This window comes from Penaeus monodon, chromosome 18 (assembly GCF_015228065.2).
Source record: "Penaeus monodon isolate SGIC_2016 chromosome 18, NSTDA_Pmon_1, whole genome shotgun sequence".
NCBI classification, from domain to species: domain Eukaryota; kingdom Metazoa; phylum Arthropoda; class Malacostraca; order Decapoda; family Penaeidae; genus Penaeus; species Penaeus monodon.
The window spans coordinates 6,552,277-6,568,487 of record NC_051403.1 but is presented as its reverse complement, the minus strand read 5'-3'; positions in this window follow the sequence as shown (position 1 = coordinate 6,568,487).

The following is a 16,211-nucleotide window of genomic DNA, read 5'->3' as shown; positions in this document are numbered from 1 at the left end:
CTTTCATTAGATAATCATTCTCTCTATTTATCCGGGCTTGGGACCAGCACGACTTGGGCGGCTTTCCCGCACAGTGGCTAGGTAGGCAAAATCGAGGTGAAGTTCCTTGCCAAAGGGAACAACATGCTCGGCTGGTCGACTCGAAACCCTTGAACTCAGATTGGCCGTTCGTGATCAGTCTTGTGAGTCCGATACTCCTAACCATTCGGCCACTCGCGGCCCCTTGACGATCATGGGCTTTCCATGTTTCCTTGGACAATTTTAGAGCGGGGCCGGTGGTGCCCATTGCCTTCCTCCCGGTGTTTTTTTTTTTTTTTTTTCCCGCAGTCAAAGCTCTAATTCCGCACTGACTTGGCTGGGTTGGCCACCCAGTGGCCTAGGCGGCAATCGCGGTGAATTTCCTTGGCCCAAGGGGAAACAACGCGCCGGCGGTGCACTCGAAACCCGAACTCAGATTGCCGTCGTGACAGTCTTGAGCCGAATGCTTCAACCATCGGCCACCGCCGGACCCATAAAGATCTTACAACAACATTTAATTAGACCAATGACAGCGAAGGATGAACCACCTTCCAACTGCTAGACGAAGTTATAAAAGACAATAAAAGAAGTAAAGAATACAAGAGGCCCGGGGAATAGATGAAAATTAACAGCAGAAATAATCACAAGAATGATGGCGAAAGTGTTGAATATTATTCTACAAAACTTTATACAAAATATGAATATGGAATAAAAGAAGATGGCCAGAAGGACTGGGTACAATCAGTCTTTAATCCCATCCTTAAAAAAGGTGACGCACTTCCAATGACAACAATAAAGGGACAATTGCATAATAAGTCACAGCCAGCAAAGTTTTCTTTTGTTGTTGAACTTATTGCTGAAAGAATGAAGTTGAAGTTAGAGAGGGGAAAATTGCAGAGAAAAAGCAGGGTTTTCGCCCTGGAAAAAAGTTACCAGAAACCAGATTCTAAATCTAAATGATCATAGAGGAAAAACAGAGAATATCAAAAAGACCCTATAACTGTGTTCATCGATTCTTGAAAAGACTTTGATCCCGTTGACATCACACCACAACATCACCAAATAATAAAAGCCATGTCATGACCAACAAGAGCTGAAGAACCACTTATTGGTAACAGAAATGGTTCGAAGTCATAACAAGGAGATGCGACAGGGTGACATTCTGTGCGTCCGACCTCTTTAACATCATATGTATGAATACCAACTTATGAGATGGTGCTTCTAGAAAGGAACTGACAAGATGTTGGAGGATACAAAATATCAGATCTAAGGTACTACGCTGATATAGTTTTGATGCCAACAGTATCACTGAACTACAACAACTACAGATAAAGTTAGAGAAGCAAGCGAAAAGGCTGGCTTGTTTCTAATGCCAAGAAAACAAGATCATGAAGATTCAAAGAATAACCGGAATGAAACAATGATGAACATGTTACAATCAATGGAATGATTTGTGGAAAAAATGTGAAAAGAGTTCCTTATCTTGGAGCGTTTTAACTAATACATATAAATGATCTCACCGAGTTGAAAAAGAAGAATTGCCCATTGCAAAAAAAACGCCACAATTGCTTTCAATCACTAACTTACGGACAAAGATGAGGTTCTTGAATCATTAGTTTTCCCAATGATCATATGGTTCTGAGTGTTGGCGTGCTGAAGTAGATAGGACAAGAAAAAGATCAATAGTTTTGAAATTTGGTGAGTTGTGTTAAGACGAGTACGCGCTTATTAGCCGCGACAGAGTAAAGAAGACTGAACGAAGAAGTGCTGAGAAAAATAAATGTAACGGACGGCTGTTGGACATCTTGAACAAAAAGGAACTCAAGTGTATTGGTCATGTTGTGACGAGAAAAAATGTAAAAAGTATTGAGAAAGAACTTGCTGCACAAGAGATGGTGATAGGCAACAGAGGCAGAGGCAAACCAAAGGTGTAACAGACTGAGCGACAAACATCAAAGATGTTGTCGCTATGTTTTGTCTTCACGAGTTCTCTTCCAGACAAAATTATAAACCCGAAAAGGATATCAGGGAGGAGTCCGATATGCGCCCAGTTTAGCCTTGCCGGCGGTATTGCCATGAGGGAGCCCAGCCTGTGTCTCGTTAATACCACTCGCTCACGTCCGTGTGAGCCGCCGTGGTAACAGCCAATGTACTTTATTGTTAGTTTGCACTGATGTACTGCTCTTGGAGTGCGGTAAGTGGCTAGGGTCCCCCAGTTCCGTTCCATCGGAGAGTGCCGGTGTCCTTTGAGGTAAATCATTCTCTATCTTCTATCACGGGCCTTGGGGCCATGCACCTAAATGGGATGGCTGCCCACTAGTGGCTAAGTAGGCAATCGAGGTGAAGTCCTTGCCAAGGGAACAACGCGCCGGGCCGGTGATCTTGAACCCTCGAACCAGATTCGCCGTCGTTCCACGAATCTTGAGTCCGATGACTCTAACCACTCGGCCACCGCCGGCCATATATACTATATATAATATATATATAATATTACAATTCATATATAAATATATTATATACTATTATATATATATGTACCTTGTGTGTGTGGTGTCTCGTGTACGTTGTGTGTGTGTGTCTGTGTGGTTATTCGCTCGTGCCATTCTGTATGTGATTGTGAGTATTATCAGTGTGTGTGGTGTTCGTGATGTGATGGCGTGAGTGATGTGACACCCAACTGTGAGGTGAGGAGGGAGTGAGTGAGTGACCGTGAGTGCCGTTGAGTGAGGAGGAGTGAAGTTGAGGACCATGTGAGAGTGTGTGTGTGTGTATTGTGGGTGTGTGTGTGTCTGTTTTGTGTGGTGTGGTGTATGTTGTGTATGTGGTGGTGTGAGTGTGTGTGTGTGGGGTGTGTGTGTGGTGTGTATGTGTGTGTGGTGTGTGTCTTATGTGTGGTTTGGGTGTGTATGTGTGGGTCGCTGTAGTGGTATTGTATGATGTGTGTCTGTTGTTTTGTATGTTGCTGTGTGTGTGTGTGCGTGTGTGTATGTTATTGTGTCTGTGTGTATATTGTGTGTGTGTGATATTGGTGTGTGTGTGTGTGTTGTGCGTGTCCTGTGTGTTATTGTTTGTGTGTTTTATTGTTTTTGTGCGTGCAGTGTGTTTGTGTGCGTGTGTGTGGTGTGTGTGTGTGTGTGTGGTGCATTGCTCGTGTGTGCTGGCGTGCGTGCACACGCACACACACACACACAACACACACACACACACAACCACACACACACACACACACACACACAACTTCACACAACACACACACTAACTCACACACACCACACACACCTACCACACCACACACACACACACAATAATAACACACACAATACACACACAGGACACAATAATTACACACACACGCACACACGCACACACACACACACACAAAACACACGACAACACACATAAACATACAATCAACACATACACACACAAAACAAAGAAACAAAGCACACACAATAACACACGCACACACACACATACACCACCACACACCACACACGCACCACACACAACACACCACACACACACACACACACCACACACACATCACACACACACACACACACACACAACACACACACACACACACACAACAACACCACACACAAACCCACAAACACACACACACACACACACACACTCACACAAACACACACCACACACACACAACACCAACACACACACACCCACATACAGGGGCCAAACTTAAGAGCACCTACGACCGCGCAGCGTGCCTTCCCAGAAGCACAAATGGGCGAGTTCGCCTGTAGTTCTTACGCGCTCGCTGGTTTCGTCTGGCCGCCGCGACCCGCTCGCATTATTGGTATACGACGTGGCGGTCCACCAACAATTACTACACACACCCACGCATTTGACGGAAATCATTACAGCGGCACCCGAGCTCGGTACAAGGAAAGATTTACGCTATATGCTATACGACCACGTCTCAGGTGACTACTGTATGGGCCGAATCTTGGCACCTCGCCCTAAGTGTACTCCGTTCAAGACATCGGGACAGACGGTGGGCCCCTGAAAGATTTCCTCGGTCTTTCTTTGCCATTGACGCCGTCTCCAGCATCGCAATGGAAGATTTGCCTGCTATGCATCGAGTGCTTTTAGCGGGCCGGCACTTCGTTGTGCCACCATCATTTGAGCTCTTAGCTTATGCCCTGACACCGGTCTAGGCTCTAAACTCATGCATCCCACTCTGCGGCTACATACACGTTGAAAGTAGCATTTGGCCCACGGCCGGAGACCTGCGGACACTCCGCTCCAGCACATCACCTCGACCTTTTTGCGCCCTGCGACGTGAACGAGCTTCGTGTTCAGGAGATTCACCTTTGCGGCGTCATCAAACTCCACGTGTTGCCCTCTGAACTGTCTCATACCAACGACACCGCTCACAGCTGCCGATCGCCGGAGGGAACCCTCGTACGTACGCTCCATCCTATTCATGACTTCCGGTCCCCTCCACCCTTGTTTCCGCCGCGGGGATAGGCGCCCCGCCACAAGTAGCAATCCCAAGATAAGCCTTGGTTACTGCACGTATTGCTTATTTTAATGTCAAGGATTCCCCATGACGGTCCTCTGTGATCTGCCCCGGCCTCAGGCTGCCAATCTTTCAGGAAGACAGCTGTTCAACGGGCACGTAGGACGACCGCCCGTCCCGCGCGACGCAATATCGAAACTATTCGAGATGTGGACGAGCCCCGACCATGACATGCAGCCCTCCCCCAAGATGAAAGTGCGGCTCCGGTACTGGGCCAAGAAGCTTCCGCCTCCCTCCAGGCACACTGTAGGACAAATTGCAGCCCAATGTCCGTCCTCCCCCCACTACCCACGAAATGAAGGCCAGCCCCAACCCATTGTTTTGGCAACGCACCCTGCCGAGGACCATGCCTTCAAGAGCATCATGCCACGTTGTGGACTGTGAACGTGGTAGAACTGACCCCGCCCTCGTAGACGCCGGATGGTGGGCAAGCATTCTGGCTCAGTCTGCACCAGCACGGGCCCATGCTCGTCGCTGGTCTCCTTCCTCTCTACCATTCCGGGAGCTTAGGATGGTACACGAAACAAGCAGTACATGTGTACGGCAAGGATCAACTCTTAGAAGTGATCAAGCACGCCGAACTGTCGAAGTTAAGGGTCCTTTTCTGCTGTGAGGCAGAAGACGGAGGGGACCGGTTGGGCGTTCTCTCAGATGGGCGCTCGTTCGAGGTTGCAGGCCACCCACGGCCCTGCCACCTCGACGGCCCTTCTACCCCCGATATCCTGTGTCTCTTGGTTCACTGAGGAAGCCCCTCCGCCTGGCAAGCGCCCATCGCGAGGACGGAGGACACGACGCCGGTTAGAAGACGAGGCAGGACCTTCCAATGCGCACGGAGCATGTCGTCTCTCCACGGCCGTAAATTGCAGTGTCATGATACGATATGTATATATATCCCTTCAATATATCCTAATATATACTATATATACTTATACATATATATACTATAGTATATATATTGTGTATATACGATGTACTGTGTTCTGGGTCTGTACGTATTTGTGGTGGTGCACGGTGCTTCGTGGTTACGGCACTACACGGTGCTCGCTCCTGTGTACTGTGGCGCGTGGTCGTATATGATGTTCTGCTCTCCCTGGTGTATATGATGTGTTTTGTGTTCTCGCCTCGTCCCCTCTGCGCTTCGTAGGCCCACCTCCGCTGTTTGTTTAGTAAAGTTTTCTAGAGAATAGAAGCACGCGAAAAGGCTGGCTTATTTATTAATGCCAAGGAAAAACAAGATCATGAAGATTTCAAAGATAACCGGCAATGAACACATGATGAACATGTTACAATCAATGGAATGATGTGGAAAATGTGAAAGAGTTTCAACTTATCTTGGAGCTGTTTTTAACTAATACATCTGATGATTCACCGGAGGGAGATAAAAAGAAGAAGTAAATGCCAAAAAGCGCCAAATGCTCTCAATAACATCTGGAAAGATCGAAAGCTACCTTACCCTTACGGACACAAAGCTGAGGTTATTGAAACTCTACTTCGTTTTTCCCCAATTTGCCTATAACTATGGTCTGAGTGTTGGGATTTGTGACAGTAGCTAGACAAGAAAAAGATCAATAGTTTTGAAATGTGGTTACAGACGTAGCGTTACTGCGTATTAGCTGTGACGAGAAAAAAAGACGAAGGATGAAAGTGCTGAGAAAAATATAAATTGTAAAGACCCGTATTCTGTGGACATCGTTGAACCATATTAGAGGAAAAATTAAAGCCTTTTATGCGTCATTGTATGGAGAAGTTAATAAGTATATTGAGAAAAAAACTTTGCTGACGGGATGGTGATAGGAAAAACAGATGGAACGAGGGAAATACTACGAAGAATAAGGACAAGACGAGCGCAAGATCAAAGCTAATTGCGGGCTGCTCGATTGGTTTCTATTATAAGTGGAAAGAAAAGGTAAGATCGAGTTTTTTAGTTGCGTAGAAGGCATGGGGAGAGGTCACGGTTTATCACACAATGAGCATACCGTTATTGATTTGATATGGGCCGCGCGGTGTGGCCCCCGACATGGTTTCAGAGCCGTCTGCGGATCAAGGACTTGTGCACGACCGGCAATATGAGTTCGAGGGTTTTGTCGAGTCACCGGCCGGCGCGTGTTTCTCCCTTGGGCAACGCACAACCTTCACACCTCTGATTGTCTGGCCTCAGCCACCCCTGGGTCCGTGGCCCAAGCCCAGTCAAGTTAGTGCCCCGGTGTAAATAGAGATGGGACTCGATCTATTATAAAAAAAAACAACAAAAAAAAAACCCAAAAAACGTTTGCGGAAGGCAAATTCAAGGCAATACCACCACTTCTAAATTGCTAAAAAATACAATCATGGAAGCAAGCCCAAGATCGTCAAGGCCGCGGTGACGCTCCGACCATGTTTAGAGTGTCGGACTCAAGGCTGTCTCGACGGTGCAACCTGAATTCGAGGGCTCGAAGTCAACCGAACCGCACCGCCGTGTTCCCCTTGGGGCAAGGGAACTCACTTGATTGCCTACCAGCCACGGGCCGTGGCAACGCCACCCGAAGTCAATTTGGGCTGGTCCAAGCCCGGTAAATAGAGAGAATGATCACCTAAAAGTACCACCGGCACTCTCCGTGGAAAGGAACTGGGGACCCTACCACTTACTCACCAAGAGCATCACAAACATTGGAAAAACTATAATTAAGTATCATGCTGTGACCACGGAGGCTAAGACCCCCATGAACCTACCGTTAAAAGAGATTATATATATTATATATAATATATATAATATACACTATATATAATATCTATATATATATATATATATATAATAATATATATATATATTAATATCACTAGTACTTAATATATATATAATTCTTATTCTTTTTAACGGAGGTCATGTCTGAGCCGCCGCCGTGGTCACCGAATGATATTTAATTGTAATTGCATGTGTGAGGCCTTGGAGTGATTACGTGGTAGGGCTTCCCCAGTCAGTCATTACTTTCCACAGAGAGTTGCCGGTGTTCGGTGTACCTTTCTAGGTAACATCTCTCTATTTCATCCGGGCTTGGGGACAGCACTGACAGTATTATTATATAATAAATAGAGATATAATATATATATATATATATACTATATATATATAACGATATATATATAATATATATACCTTTTCTGGCTTGTCGCCACCCTAGTGTAGGTAGGAAGATGGTGAAGTTCCTGGGCATAAGGAGCAACGCGCCGGCCGGTGACTCGAACCCTCGAAACTCAATTGCCCGTCGTGACAGGTCTTGAGTCCGATGCTATAATATCGGCCACCGCGGCCTTGGCGATCATGGGCTTCCATGATTTTTCTTGTAATTGTAGAGCGTGGTTTGCCATTGCCTTCCGCACGGGTTTTTTTTTTTTTTTTTTGATTCGTGAGTCACCATTCTTCTATTTTTTACCCGGCCTGTCTTGGAGCTGGCTTGGCCACCCAGTGGCCATAGGCAAGGCAATCGAGGGTGTGAAGTTCCTTGCCCAAGTTGAAACAACGCGCCGCGGGCCGTTGACTCGAACCCTCGAAAACTGCCAGATTACCTTCATGATAGTCTTGACGTCCGCCGCTCTAACCATTCGCCCACCCGCGGCCCCATATATAGCGGCCCAATTATATTATCATATATATATATAATATATATATATATTTATATATATATATATATTATATTCATTAATACCGATATAATATATATGTGTGTGTGTGTGTTTTTGGTGTGTCTATATTACTTATTCTGACGTGCCCAACAACCGCAATGGATTAAATGTTGGGTTTACTTGTTGTAAATTGAAAATTCAGAATAGCTTATATTTCATTACTTTATCTCTTTCGTGTTAGGGGCGGAAGAGAGGCCACAGTCCCACAGAAAACTTATATAAACTCAGGCTGTGGGGGCTTGTGGGGTCCGGGAGTGCATGGCGAGGATGGGGCGGGCAAGCAGGGGGGACCGGGGGAGAAGGAGAGGGATGCAACTCAGCTGTGTTATGATTCGGTGCCACAAAACTAGCATTTCTATGCGCCATTCTTACTGCCTCGACATGGATTTTGTGCGAAGAGAGAAGTAGTTCCCTTTTACCTATATCTCTTGACAATTAACCAGAAAAAGTGATTATTTTTTTATAGCTTTCGAACATTTAAGAAAAGAAAGAAATGATGCGTTGCCAAAAAGATCTCGAGGGTGGGGGGGGGGAGGGGGTGAGCCCAGCCCTCATATCACCCCCGCTCATCTTCCAGCAATCTCCCCCCAAGCTACGCCTTTTTTTCTCTCGTTTTCGTTTGGGTTTCTCCGTGCCGGGATATACGGCGGTGGTGGCAGAAACCCACATAACATTTAGGAATTAGCAAAAGACCACCCAGCAGGGACCCGGGTCCGGATGGGCGTAATGAGACGGGCCCCCCCCCCCCCCCCCCCACATCCCCCCCCCCCCCCCCCAACAAACCCCACCCCTGTGTATGCGCGACGTCACTTCTACCGATTAAACAAAGATAAGAGCGATCAAGCTGCTGCGGCTCGATGTCGTATTTATTGTCCTTTTGCTAGCTGTACATTCAGCCTGCGTTTGAGGAGGCTGGATATGCTTCATGAACCTAATATTCCTGGATTCCTTAATGGAGATATATATGTGATTCCTCCTTCCCCTCTTTGTATATATTTCGCCTGTACCTGCGAGCATATCAAGCGGTACAATGATGGAGAAAAAAAAATCGAGTTCCATCTACGAATTAGTACTTAATCCACGAAAATTGCTGAACTTGATCCTAAAATGTGCACTTAAAATAAAACCGTGACAGATACGAGGCACAGACGGAAGAGGAAAAGAGTGAAGAAGCGGCATGCAATATTAATGAGGATTAAGATTACGGACCTTCAAAAGGAAAAATCAAAGCATATAATTACCTCATCAAGTCGCTCGACTGAAACCTCTTAACTTGACAATATATCGAACGACGTTTCTTCTGAGGCGAATCCGAAGAGAATATGATAACTATGACTCATTCTCAGTGAACGTTACTGCTCTTTGGAGAGACGACATCTCTGCAAGGAAAAGCGTTATATCCATATCATTCTCAAAGATATAAAATAAACAGAACACAACGAAACTTGTATAACAGGAAATTAAAAGCAAAAAACGAAACCTTCAGGTGATATCAGTACACCTTAGACATAATTAATAATCCTCGCCCAGTACTATACGTAGTTATAAAATGTCATTAGACGGGCCTCATTAAAGACACTCCATAATTCCATCATGAACGTCACCAACGATGCTTGAGCTGAAGGCCTATTACCCCACACCCCATTACCCCTGACCCACACACCAATCACCTACAGAAACAAACACAAACAAACACAAAAAAAAATTTTTTTTCGCTATCTTTATTTATCCTTCTCAATAAAGTTTTCCAGAAGCGCGTGAATTGGAAACAGCTCGGACTCTTGAAAAATGGCCCTAACGATAAGCACTCATCAGCGGTACCGGGTGGTCCCGCAAACCTTATCATACCAATGAATATTAACCTGACTATCAACGAGCTCTCCCTGCTCAGGCGCTGGTTGACACAGTGCGACTTATGGACCGTAAGCGGAGGAGGGGAAAAAGACGCAAGCAAGTTAAACTGAACCAGGATAAGAAGAACAGAAACTGAGGGACTAAGTTAAAACAAAAAAAACCCCTATACGATGTTAGATAGCCCAGAAACACCACACACACACACACACCACACCCCACACACACACACACACACACTAATCACACACACACACACTCACCAACCACACACTACCATCCCACCACACACACACACCACACCACACCACAACACAACAAAACACACACACACACACACACACACACACACACACACACACACACACACACACACACACACATACACACACACACACACACACACACAAACACAGACACACACATACATACACACACACACACACACACACACACACACACACACACACACACACACACACACACACACACACACACCACACACACACACACACACACACGTAACACAACACACACACACACACACACACACACACACACACACACACACACACACACACACACACACACACACACACACACACACACACACACACACACACACACACACACACACACACACACACACACACACACACACACACACACACAGGGGCAAACTTAAGAGCACATACGAACGCGCAGCGGCTTCCCAGACGCACAAATGGCGAGTTCGTCTTGAGTTCTTTACGCGCTCGCTTGTTCGTCTGGCGCCGCGACCGCTCGCATTCGGTATGAGTGGCGGCACCAACAATAATACACACACCCACGCATTTGACGGAATTACAGCGGAGAGACTGGCTCACAAGAAAGTTTACGCTATGCTATACGACCCGCTCGTGACTATGCTGGGCGAAGGCACCTACGCCTAAGTGTACTCCGTTAAGTACAAGGGACAGACGTGCGCCCTGAAGATTCCTCGGTTCTGCATGAGCGTCTCCCGCATCGCAAGAGAGATGCTGCTGATGCAGTGCTTAGCAGGGGCCGGCGGTGCCCCTGAGCTCTTGGGCTTCTGCCCTGACACGCAGGCTTAACTCATGACCTTCTGCGGATAATACACGTTGAAGTAGCATTTGGCCCAAGCGGCGGACTCCGGCGGACTCTCGCTCCAGCACATCCTCGACCTGGCCCTGCGCCTGACCGAGCGTGTTCAGGAGATTCACCTTGCGGGCATCATCCACTGTGACCTGAAGTATAACAACGTCACGCTCAAGCTGGACGCCGAGGGGAACCTCGAGTCCGTCCACATCATTGACTTCGGCCTCTCTTGCCGCGTCGGGGATAGGCGCCCGCCCAAGTAGAATCCCAAGAATAAGCCTTGGTACTGCGATTGCTATTACGACGGATCCCCCATGACGGTCCTCTGTGATCTGCCCGGCCTCGGCTGCATCTTCAGGAAGCTGTTCAACGGCAGAGACGACGTCCCGCGCGGCATATTCGAAACTATCGAGATGTGGACGAGCCCCGACCATGACATGCGCCTCCCCCTAGAGAAAGTGCGGCGGTACTTGGCCAAGAAGCTTTCCGCCTCCCTCATGCCCACGGAGGAGAAGCAGCCCAAAGTCCGTGCCTCCCCCCTACCCACGAAATGAAAGGCAGCCCAACCCCGTGGCCACGCCCCTCGAGGACTGCTTCAAGAGCATCATGCACGTGCTGGACTTGACCGTGGAGAAGAGGCCGAGAGCGGAGGTGGCAAGCATTCTGGCTCAGTTCTGCACCAGCACGGGCCTGCTCGTCGTGACCATTCCGGAGCTTAGGAGGTACACGAAACAGCAGTACATGGTGACGGCAAGGAATCCAACTTAGAGTGATCAAGCACGCCGAATCTGTCGAAGTTTAAGGGTCTTCTGCTGGAGGCCATGAAGACGAGGGCGCTCGGTGGGCGGTCGTCGAGGGCGCTCGTCGAGGTGCAGGCCACCACGGCCGGCACCTCGACGGCTTCTACCCCCGATATCCTGTGTCTCTTGGTCACTGAGGACGCCCCGCCTGGCAAGCGCCCTCGCGAGGACGAGGACGAGCGGTAGAAGACGAGGCAGACTCCAAGCGAGGAGCAGGTCGCTCTCCAGCCGTAATTGATGATGATATATATATATATATATATATATATATATATATATATATATATATATATATATATATATATATATATATATGTATGTGTGTCTGTACGTATGTGCGTGTGTGTGTGTTACGTGTACATGTGTGTCTGTACGTGTGCGTGTGTGTTATATGTATGTTTGTCTGTAAGTGTGTGCGTGTGTGTGTTTAGATAAAGTTAGAGAAGCAAGCGAAAAGGCTGGCTTATTTCTTAATGCCAAGAAAACTAAGATCATGAAGATTCAAAGATAACCGGCAATGAACAATGATGAACATGTTACAATCAATGGAATGATTGTGGAAAATGTGAAAGAGTTCACTTATCTTGGAGCTGTTTTAACTAATACATATGATGATTCACCGGAGATAAAAAGAAGAATTACCATTGCCAAAAGCGCCACAATTGCTCTCAATAACATCTGGAAAGACCGAAGCATTACCTTACGGACAAAGCTGAGGTTATTGAACTCATTAGTTTTCCCAATTGCATCATATGGTTCTGAGTGTTGGGTGTTGAAGTAGATAGACAAGAAAAAGATCAATAGTTTTGAAATGTGGTGTTACAGACGAGTACTGCGTATTAGCTGGACAGAGAAAAAGACGAATGATGAAGTGCTGAGAAAAATAAATTGTAAAGACCGACTGTTGGACATCTTGAACAAGAGGAAATTAAAGTTTATTGGTCATGTAATGAGAAGTAAAAGTATTGAGAAAAACTTGCTGACAGGGATGGTGATAGGAAACAGAGGAAGAGGCAAACCGAAGACAAGACTGAGCGACAATATCAAAGATATTTGCGGGCTGTCGATGGTATAAGTGGAAAGAAAAGCGTAAGATCGAGTTTAGTGGCGAAGGATGGTGGAGAGGTCCACGGCTGCTCAAACATGAGCATACCGTTATTGATTTGATATGGGCCGCGGTGGCCGAATGGTTAGAGCGTCGGACTCAAGACTGTCACGACGGCAATCTGAGTTCGAGGGTTCGAGTCACCGGCCGGCGCGTTGTTTCCCTTGGGCAAGGAACTTCACCTCGATTGTCTGCCTAGCCCCTGGGTGGCCAAGCCAGCTCAAGTTAGTGCCGGGTAAATAGAGATGGTGACTCGATAAAAAAAAAAAAAAAAAAAAAAAAAAAACGTGCGGAAGGCAATGGCAAACCACCACTCTAAATTGCTAAAAAAAAATCATGGAAGCCCATGATCGTCAAGGCCGCGGTGGCCGAATGGTTAGAGTGTCGGACTCAAGGCTGTCTCGACGGCAATCTGAATTCGAGGGTTCGAGTCACCGACCGCCGCGTTGTTCCCTTGGGCAAGGAACTTCACCTTGATTGCCTACCTAGCCACTGGGTGGCCACGCCAGCCGAAGTCAAGTGCTGGTCCCAAGCCCGGATAAATAGAGAGAATGATTACCTAAAAGGTACCACCGGCACTCTCCGTGGAAAGGAACTGGGGACCCTACCACGTACTCACTCCAAGAGCATCACAACATGAAAAACTATAATTAAGTATCATGCTGTGACCACGGCGGCTAAGACATGAACCTACCGTTAAAAGAAGATATATATATATATATATATATATATATATATATATATATATATATATATATATATATATATATATATATATATATATATATATATATATATATATATAATCTTCTTCTTTTAACGGTAGGTTCATGTCTGAGCCGCCGTGGTCACAGCATGATATTTAATTGTAGATTTCATGTTGTGATGCTCTTGGAGTGAGTACGTGGTAGGGTCCCCAGTTACTTTCCACAGAGAGTGCCGGTGTTACCTTTCTAGGTAATCATTCTCTCTATTTCATCCGGGCTTGGGACCAGCACTGACAGTTATATACATATATATATATATATATATATATATATATATATATATATATATATATATATATATATATATATACCTTTTCTGGCTTGGCCACCCAGTGGCTAGGTAGGCAATGAGGTGAAGTTCCTGGCCTAAGGGAGCAACGCGCCGGCCGGTGACTCGAACCCTCGAACTCAGATTGCCGTCGTGACAGTCTTGAGTCCGATGCTCTAATCATTCGGCCACCGCGGCCTTGGCGATCATGGGCTTCCATGATTTTTCTTGTCAATTTAGAGCGGTGGTTTGCCATTGCCTTCCGCCCGGTGTTTTTTTTTTTTTTTTTTTTTATCGAGTCACCATCTCTATTTACCCGGCACTGTCTTGGGCTGGCTTGGCCACCCAGTGGCTAGGCAGGCAATCGAGGTGAAGTTCCTTGCCCAAGGGAAACAACGCGCCGGCCTTTGACTCGAACCCTCGAACTCAGATTACCGTCATGATAGTCTTGAGTCCGACGCTCTAACCATTCGACCACCGCGGCCCCATATATATATATATATATATATATATATATATATATATATATATATATATATATATATATATATATATATATAGTGTGTGTGTGTGTGTTTGTGTGTGTTTATATACTTATCTTCGTGCCAACAACCGCAATGATTAAATGTTTGGGTTCTGTGTAAATTGAAAATTCAGGCATAGCTTATTTCATTACTTTCTCTCTTTCGTGTTAGGGGAGGAAGGAGAGGCCAGTCCCACAGAACACTTAATTAAACTCAGGCTTGTGGGGTCCGGGAGTGCATGGGAGGAGGGGCCGGGCAGGGGGGGGGAGAGGGATGCAACTCAGCTGTGTAGATTCCGGTGCCACAAAACTAGCCTTCTATTCGCATTCTTACTGCATCGACATGGATTTTGTGCGAGAAGTATTCTCCTTTTACCTATATCTTTCTTTGAATTAACCAGAAAAGTTGATTTTTTTTATAGCTTTCGAACATTAAGAAAAGAAATGATGCGGCCAAAGATCGGAGGGGGGGGGGGGGGTGAGCCCATTCTCACCCCCGCTCATCTTCCCCGCAATCTCCCCCCAAGTACGCCTTTTTTTCTCTCTTTTTTCGTTTTGGGTTTCTCCGGCGGGATATACGGCGGTGGTGGAGAAAACCTAATTAAACTTAGGAATAGCAAGAACACCCAGAGGGACCCGGGGATGGGCGTAGAGAGGGCGCCCCCCCCCCCACAAACCCCACCCCTGTATGCGCCGACGTCACTTCTTACCGATAAACAAAGAAAGAGCGATCAAGCTGTCTGCGGATGTCGTATTTATTGTCTTTTTGCTAGCTGTTCAGCCGGTGAGGAGGCGGATATGCTTCAGAAAATATTACTTGGTTCTAATGAGAATTATATGTGTGTATATATTTCCGTGTACCTGTAGATAAGGGTAAAGAATGGAGAAAAATAAATTGTTCCATAGAATTTAGTACCCCGAAATTGCTGCTTGATGCTAAAATGTGCAATCAAAGAAAAACGTGACAGATAGAGGCAGAGGAAGAGGAAGACGCGCATGCAATTAATGAGATTAAGATTTACGCCTTCATAGGAAAATCAAAGCAAATTACCTCATCAGTCCGTTCGACTGAAACTCTTAACTTGGAATATATGGAAGGACGTTTGCTTCTGAGGGCGGAATACGATAGAGAATCTGATAACTATGATATCTTGTGAACGTTTACGTTTCTGGAGGAGACTGACTATCTGAAGGGAAAAGGTAGATCATATCATTCTCAAAGAATACTAATCAGAACGAATACGGTAAACAGTAAAGTAAAAGCAAAAAACGAAACATTCAGTGTGGCTATAGACACTTTATACATCATAATAAGCTCGCCAGTACATCCAGTAGTATAAACTGCATTATGACCGGCCCATAAAGACACTCATCACTTCTTCAAATCAGTCACCAACGGACTGCCTTGAGCGATAGGCCTATTACCCCACCCCTACCCCTGCCACACCCCAATCACCTACAGAAAAAAAAACGTATTATATCCTCCAATTTTAAAAGTTCCAGAAGCGCGGAAAAAGTGAATTTGAAAAATGGCTAAGCATCAGCCATCAGCGGTCCGTGGTCCTAAACTTAATA